General features: G+C 42.3%; 1 pseudogene; it reads right to left on the reverse strand.

Annotated features, from left to right (window-relative positions):
- Positions 1-989: 989 nt before the first annotated feature.
- On the reverse strand, positions 990-8,706 carry LOC135510074 (basement membrane-specific heparan sulfate proteoglycan core protein-like; annotated as a pseudogene).
- Between the last annotated feature and the right edge of the window lie 95 nt (positions 8,707-8,801).

Genomic DNA, 8,801 nt, shown 5'->3' on the forward strand with positions numbered 1-8,801 from the left:
GGACTGCATTTAGCAAAGTGACTGTTGCTTAATTTCACTTACCTCTTACAAGTCTACAGAAGGTCTTGCTAAATATTTATAGAATTGACCTGAATTCATCTGCCGTTGTGTGGAGAATTTCAGCATGGTAGCTTACCTTATCGGATCAGGAGCTGTTTTGCTGCTTGCTAGGTTGAACAGTGTCAGTGACTGAGTTTGAAGAGGACACTCTCTGTACCCGGGGGTTATCTTTTTATTCCTATATTGTAATTGATTGTGTGGTATCTGTGTAACTGCTAACGTTTTATTCAAAATATATTCACGTTAAATTTCACTCTGCATGTGTTTGTATTTTCAATGAGTCATTCATTTTGTAACGTCGGAAAACATCCTGAAAACAGTAATATAAACCTTTGTTTATTGATTAGTAATATCCCTAGCCTCTTGTTTTTCCCCCGAGTAAGTCAATATCATAAAAATTCATACACTGAGATGTCCTTTTCACCATTATTCCCTTGCTGATCTGTCCAAGTCTGTGGTGAGAGGGTTACATATAAGTATCATATTAGTATCAATAGCATATGGATATTAGTCTTACCTGGGGTTGTGCCTGGCTTCAGTTGAGAATAGACTGAATCTGCCTCAGGTGGGGTTGTTGTTTCTGTACGGAGTGAGGACAAAATACAGAGATATTCAATATGTGGTCAGAGGTGTGAGGTTCTGATAGGGGGAATATGGAGGGAGGGATGACCAGTCTTACCTCTTCTTCTTGGCTTTGTTCTTCTTTTGGAGGACAACCTCAGCATAGGTCACATCAACAGGTCCAGCTGCTGATGACAATGAACAGTTCCAGTCAACAAATGAAGGAATTATGTTATTTAATATTCTGCCTCTTCATCAAAACTCCCAAATTGTGAATTTATTGACTAACTGCCAACTAGTAGAATGGGTCTTACTTGTGGTTTTTCCTGTCTTCACCTCAGAGTAGACTGGACTTCCTTTTGGATCAGCTAGCTTTTCTGAGTAACATAATATGTTACTGAAATAACATAGTTGAGAGACAGGTGTACTCACGAGTATATTCTGTTAAAACAGGATCCTGTAATGAGAAATGCAAACTATTATACCGGGTATTATCTGTATTAAACTATTGTAATTTCACATTTTTCTAACTAAACATGAACTACAGAGTTAAATTATGAATAATAAAATCTCACATTTGGTGTTTTTAAATCTCCACAGCAGGATGAGGAGAATGACCAGTAGAACACCAGCAACAACCAGACCCACAACCACTCCTACTAGGACTGATGTAGAGGATCCAGGAGCTACGGCTAGAGAGAGAACAGCACAACATCAGACTCAGAGGTAATATAGGAATATAGACTGGCCTGTAGCTTTTGATAATTTTGTTGAGAGATCATATTTTCTATGGAGAACAAATCCAAATGTATGTTAACATAAACACTAAAATAACTATCACACAGATGATGAAAAGGTAACTTGAGATCATAATCGTTTTCTCACCTCGCACTGTCATCCAGCTCTCTGGTGATTCTCCTTTGTCAGGGGATTTGCATTTGTAGAATCCTTCATCTGACTTGGATACTGCAGGGATGGTCATCTCTCCTGTGGTCTCATTCTTGATGAGTATTCCATCTTTGTAGAAATCAGCCTTGATGTTTGAGCTGGTTGTCCTGTATTTGCAGCGCAGAGTCACAGAGTCTCCTTCATTCAGGGGATGAACAGGGCTCTCCAGGATCACATCACCAGCTGTTTAACATAATATATAAATAATACTGTAAATCTGCATACTGGAGTCATCACCCTCAAAATATTATGATCTTGTATTTTATAAGAGATGCAATTCAGTTACAGAATTTAACATCCTATCATACATTTAAATGTTGTTTTGTGTGTGAATGTCGTACAATAGATGTACCATCCACTGTGATGTTGACAGCATTACTGTACTCTCCTGATCCAGACTCACACCAGTACACTCCACTGTGCCATGTGTATGTGTAGCTGATGGTACATGTGGACCCTGTTATTGATCCCCAGTTAGAGACACACCCTGACTCTACTCCTCTCTCTGTGTATCTCATCAGTCTCCATCCAGTAGAGTTCCCCTTCTCCTCACAGCTCAGTGAGAGAGACGTTGATCTAAAATGTTGAGTTCTGTTGGGACTCATTCTGAGAGACACTGAAGACTGCAGATCTGAAACAAAGAGAGACAGAGTCAAACCTTTAGTAAAATAATATATATTATACACATGAGGGGGACTTAAATATGTTTCAATGCAGTTAGTTACCTCCTGACCAGAGAAACTGAGGTTCACTGTAGAGTGTGTCATAGACTGGGTCTCCTCTCCCAGCTCTACACACATATCCTCCTGTGGGAGTAGGACCAGCAGGGATCAGAGTGTAGGAGTCTTCACTAGTCACATTGTCAGATAGGGGCTGTAGAGAGTAAGACCTGTCTGATAGGGAGGGTGACCCAGCTCTGTAGGGAACAGTCCTGTACCAGGAGAACCTCCAGCCTGTAGACATCTTGTCAACTTCACAGTTCAGAGTCACTGAGTCTCCAGGGTTCAGCCACTGAGGAGAGATACTCCGAACAGGTTGGGGTTGATCTGTGATTAGGCAGAGGACACGTTTAAAACTTTCCATCTAAGAAATTATTCTAGTTGCCCATGGAGTTGTTTGCATGATTAGATAGACTTACCAGACACATTCAGTTGTACAGCTTCACTGGTCTTGGATAACGTGTTGCCCTTTACACCCTCACAGGTATATGAACCACTGTTAGACATGTAGACAGGACTGATTGTGTACTCAGGCTTTGTGTTAAAGGAGATCCCTAACTGACTAGTGTTATATCTGTAGTTCCAGTCAGAGTCTCCTCCTCCCTGTATGTCACATCTCATAGCGACAGTCTCTCTAATGAATATCTGGGTCCAGTTGGGTTGGAGGGTCAGAACAGCAACAGGTCTCTCTGCACAGACACAACACAGACAACTAACTGAACAAACAATTTGAATATATTTATTAATCAATAGTTCTACTCATGAATATAGCTTCAAGTTAGCTACAGTTGTTGGGATACAGTAAATAGACAACATATTATACCCTACTTTCTATCAATGTAAAATAGCATCTTATTTATCATAAAACCATTCTAGACTCACCAGTAACATTTGTCTGGACTGGGTCACTGTACAGGGTGTAGTAGACTGGGTCTCCTCTCCCAGCTCTGCACCAGTACTGTCCTCCATCAGAGACACTGACCCTGCTGAGTGTGTAGGAGTTTCCAGAGGTTATGGTTACTGGTATAGAGTCTGGTGTGTGTTTGTACCAGTAACACTTCCATCCAGGAGACTGTACAGTACAGCTCAGTGTCACACTGTCTCCTGTGAATACATGCTCTTTGTCTGAACTCAGTGTTTTCCATGGCTGATATGTTGGTTTTGCAATAGGTTTGAGTGGAAAGATCCACTTTACTGACACACACAAACTACAACAAAAGCAACAGCAGCAACAACAGCAACAAAGTAACTCACCATTCACAGTGAGGGTAATGACATTACTTGGTTGTGAAGATGTGGGTCTGGATCTTCTCTCTCCCTGACACCAGTAGAGACCCTGGTCAGACTCAGCAGCTCCACTGATGGTGAGGGTGTGTCCTGTTATAGTGTGTCTGACAGACTGGGATACTACATTATCATTCCTGTCTTTGTACCACTTATAACTAGATACTGTCAGACCCTACTGAACACGTCAGAGTAACTGTCTCTCCAGGGTACACAGGGTTTGGCTCTACACAGTTCAGCTTTGTGCAGGGCTGTGAGAAAAGAGCATCAAATTAATCTGATTATTTGAACATTATTTGATATACATCATGTGTATACATTTCCAACAATTTAGCTGTCGGAGAGTATTGCACTTTTCTTAAATAATTCCCTATTTCTTCTAAAATAAGTTGATATTTACAGTCAGTATAGCTGGGCAGGGCTGAGAAAACATAGATTTGCAGATTAGTTACATGCTATACATGACCAAAACTGGATACGAGTAGCTATGTCAAACGACTCTAAAGAGAAGTTCTCTCAGAAAGTTCAGTTCGTGAACTGTGTTTTATTTTTCCAGGTAAATTGACTGAGAACACGTTCTCATTTGCGGCAACGACCTGGGGAATAGTTACAGGGGAGAGGAGGGGGATGAATGAGCCAATTGTAAACTGGGGATTACTAGGTGACTGTGACGGTTTGAGGGCCAGATTGGGAATTTAGCCAGGACACAGGGGTGAACACCCCTACTCTTACGATAAGTGCCATGGGATCTTTAATGACCTCAGAGTCAGGACACCCATTTAACATCCCATCCAAAAGACAGCACCCTACACAGGGCAGTGTCCCCAATCACTGCCCTGGGATATTTTTTAGACCAGAGGTAAGAATGCCTCCTACTGGCCCTCCAACACCACTTCCAGCAGTATCTGGTCTCCCATCCAGGGATGGGAGACCCCAGCTTCAGAAACAAGGCTGCAGTGGTATACAGGGTGGTATGCTGCTGGCCATGTGAACCATGTGTGTGGTTAATGATGAAATGCAGCAAAATACATCCACAAGAACAAATAGGAATAGGTGACAGGCAGCAGAAAGCAGTGGTGGAAAAAGTATCCAATTGTCACACTTGTGTAAAAGTAAAGATACCTTAATAGAAAATGACTCAAGTGAAAATCACCCAGTAAAATCCTACTTGAGTAAAGTATAAAAGTAATTCAAAAATATACTAAAGTATCAAAAGTGAAAGTATAAATAATTTCAAATTCCTTACATTAAGCAAGTCAGACTGCACAATTACATTATTTTATTTTATTTACAGATAGCCAGGGGCACACTCAGACATCATTTACAAACAAAGCATTTGTGTTTTGTGAGTCTGCCAGATCAGATGCAGTAGAAAGTACATTATTTTCTTTAGGAATGTAGTGAAGGAAAATAAAATTTGTCAAAAATAAAAATAGTACCCAATAAAACTACTTAAGTTGAACTTTAAAGTATTTTTACTTAAGTACTTTATACCACTGGCAGAGAGACCAGGTGCATCATTGTGCATTAAAAAAAACAGTGGAGACATGTAGCTCAAGAAGCTCGTCTATTGATCTTGTTTAAGGACAATACAGTTATCTAGATTAGCCTACAACACAACAATGCAATGAATAATTGCATTATTGTTTTCAAATTATTCCAAAATTCTACACTAGGCTGAAAATGTCATTTAAATAACGGTGCAAAAACTCTGTGATTTGAATGTTTCATTCCATTTGTATCAGTTGCAGGTCTACTCTCAAGAGTTCATAAGGTCTAGTAAGGCACCTTAGCAGGCCAGTCTGGCTGTATTTTAACTTTTTAATACTAAGATGCTCTGTCTGTTGCTTGTCATCCTTCTCCCATATTGTCCTATAATAATGTGGCTACATATGCTCCCGGCAAGAGCAGTTACTCAGGAAAGCTTAACATGCTCTCATAGCCATGGGAAGTAGGGGTGCAGCACCCGCTGAAAAATCACCTAAATATATTTACAGCAGCAGTAAAACATTTGGACACACCTAGTCATTCTGGGGGTTTAATTCCTTTTTTTTACAAATTTATACATTGTAGAACAATAGTGAAGACTTCAAAACTATGAAATAACACAAGGAGTCATGTAGTAACCAAAAAAGTGTTAAACAAATCAAAATATATTTTATATATGATATTCTTCAAAGTAGCCACCCTTTGCCTTTATGGCCGCTTTGCACACTCTTGGCATTCTCTCAACCAGCTATATGGTCACCTTGAGTACATTTCAATTGTGCCTTGTCAATAATACAGTAGAAAAATATGTCTTGTACAATCTGAGCAAATTAGGTGAGATAAGGGAGGTAAATACAAAACAAGGCCATGGTGGCGAGGTAAATACAATATAGCAAGTAAAACACTGGAATGGTAGATTTGCAGTGGAAGAATGTGCAAAGTAGAATTAGAAATAATGGGGTGCAAAGGAGCAAAATAAATAAATAAATACAGTAGGGGAAGAGGTAGTTGTTTGGGCTAAATTATAGATAGGCTATGTACAGGTGCAGTAATTGCTTAAAGTGCTTAAAGCTAGTGAGGGAGATAAGCATTTCCAGCTTCAGAGATTTTTGCAGTTCGTTCCAGTCATTGGCAGCAGAGAACTGGAAGGAAAGACGATCAAAGGAGGAATTGGCTTTGGGGGTGACCAGTGAGATATATCTGCTGGAGCGCGTGCTACAAGTGGGTGCTGCTATGGTGACCAGTGAGCTGAGATAAGGCGGGGCTTTACCTAGCAGAGACTTGTAGATAACCTGTAGCCAGTGGGTTTGGCGACGAGTATGAAGCAAGGGACAACCAATGAGAGCGTACAGGTCACAATGGTGGGTAGTGTATGGGGCTTTTGTGACAAAACAGATGGCACTGTGATATACTGCATCCAGTTTGTTGAGTAGAGTGTTGGAGGCTATTTTATAGATGACATCACCAAAGTCGAGGATCGGTAGGATGGTCAGTTTTACGAGGGTATGTTTGGCACCATGAGTGAAGGATGCTTTGTTGCGATATAGGAAGCCAATTCTAGATTTAATTTTGGATTGGAGATGCTTAATGTGATACCTAAATACCTAGGTATTTGTAGTTGTCCACGTATTCTAAGTCAGAGCCGTCCAGAGTAGTGATGCTGGATGGGCGAGCAGGTGCTGGCAGTGATCGGTTGAATAGCATGCATTTAGTTTTACTTGCATTTAAGAGCAGTTGGAGGCCACGGAAGGAGAGTTGTGTGGCATTGAAGCTCATCTGGAGGTTAGTTAACAGTGTCCAAAGAGGGGCCAGAGTATACAGAATGGTGTCATCTGCGTAGAGGTGGATCAGAGAATCACCAGCAGCAAGAGCGACATCATTGATGTATACAGAGAAGAGAGTCGGCCCGAGGATTGTACCCTGTGGCACCTCCATGGAGACTGCCAGAGGTCCGGACAACAGGCCCTCCGATTTGACACACTGAACTCTATCGGAGAAGTAGTTGGTAAACAAGGCGAGGCAATCATTTGAGAAACCAAGGCTGTCGAGTCTGCCAATAAGAATGTGGTGATTGATAGTCGAAAGCCGTGGCCAGGTCGATGAATACGTGAATCAAGCCATCATGGATGAATTGCTGCAAAGAAACCACTACTAAAGGACACCAATAAGAAGAAGAGACTTGCTTGGGCCAAGAAACATGAGCAATGGACATTAGACGGGTGGAAATCTGTCCTTTGGTCCAAATCTGGTTTGCGCTTAGTTGGACTATCATTTGTTTTTCAACAGGACAATGATCCAAAACACACCTTCAGGCTGTGTAAGGACTATTTGACCAAGGAGAGTGATGGAGTGCTGCATCAGATGACCAGGCCTCCACAATCACCTTAACTCAACCCAGTTGAGATGGTTTGTGATGAGTTGGACTGCAGAGTGAAGGAAAAGCAGCCAACAAGTGCTCAGCACATGTGGAAACTCTAACAAGACTGTTAGAAAAGCATTCCTCAGGAATCTGGTTGAGAGAATGCCAAGAGCGTGCAAAGCTGTCATCAAGGCAAAGGGTGGCTACTTTGAAGAATCTCAAATAAAAATTATGAATTGATTTGATGAATAGTTTCTTGATTACTACATGATTCCATGTGTGTTATTTCATAGTTTTAATGTTTTCTCTATTATTCCACAATGTAGAAAATAGTAACCCTCTGGGTTCTCTATTGTGTTTTAGGTCAGGGCGTGACTAGGGGGGTTATCTAGTATTTTGTATTTCTATGTTTGTTGGTGAGAATGCTTCCCAATTAGAGGCAGCTGTTTATCGTTGTCTCTAATTGGGGATCATACTTAAGTTGTCATTTGTTCCCACCTGCTTTGTGGGAGATTGTTTCAGTTAGTGTCTGTGTGCGCACTGTACTTCACGTTCGTTGTATGTTTGGTGGTTTTTGTAGTTTCACTTTGAAATAAAGGATATGGAGCTTTACGCACACTGTGCCTTGGTTCGCTCCTTATAATATCCCACCAACGCAGGACCAAGCAGAAGTGTTATGAAGATAAAGGACCTTTGGACATGGGAGGAAATCCTAGGAGGATGCGAGACCCTTCCTTGGAGTGAAGGAAGATGGAAGGACAGCGACGACGCCGGGGTCCTTCCATGGGGATACCAGAGAGGGATACCGGAGAGAGGTGTTGGCAAGGAGCAAGCTGCAGAGCAGGCGTGCTGAAGAGCGTGTCTTCAGTGTCTGCGTGTCTGCCACCTGTGTCGGCTCCATGCACCAGGCCTCCAGTACGCCTCCCCAGTCCAGTACATTCTGTGCCGGCTCCCTGCACTCGCCCTGAAGAGCGTGACTTCAGGCCGGTGCCACCTGTGCCGTTGGGGAGGCAATGGAGCTGTTGGAGGAGCGAGAAAGGTGAGAAATGTTAGTTTGGTATGTTTTGCACCACATTTGGCCTGAAGAACGTGTCATCAGTCCGGTGCCATCTGTGTCGGCTCCACGCACCAGGCCTCCAGTGCGCCTCCCCAGCCCGGTACGTTCTGTGCCGGCTCCCCGCACTCGCCCTGAGGTGCGTGTCATCAGTCCGGTGCCACCTGTGCCGGCTCCACGCACCAGGCCTCCATTGCGCCTCCCCAGCCCGGTATGTCCTGTGCCAGCTCCATTCTTTTTTTCATGACTACCTCATATCTGCACCCCACACATCTGTAAGGTCCCTCAGTCGTTGTCACGGGAATATCATAATTCCTATATGTGTTAA

Source organism: Oncorhynchus masou, chromosome 23, assembly GCF_036934945.1.
Source record: "Oncorhynchus masou masou isolate Uvic2021 chromosome 23, UVic_Omas_1.1, whole genome shotgun sequence".
NCBI lineage: Eukaryota > Metazoa > Chordata > Actinopteri > Salmoniformes > Salmonidae > Oncorhynchus > Oncorhynchus masou.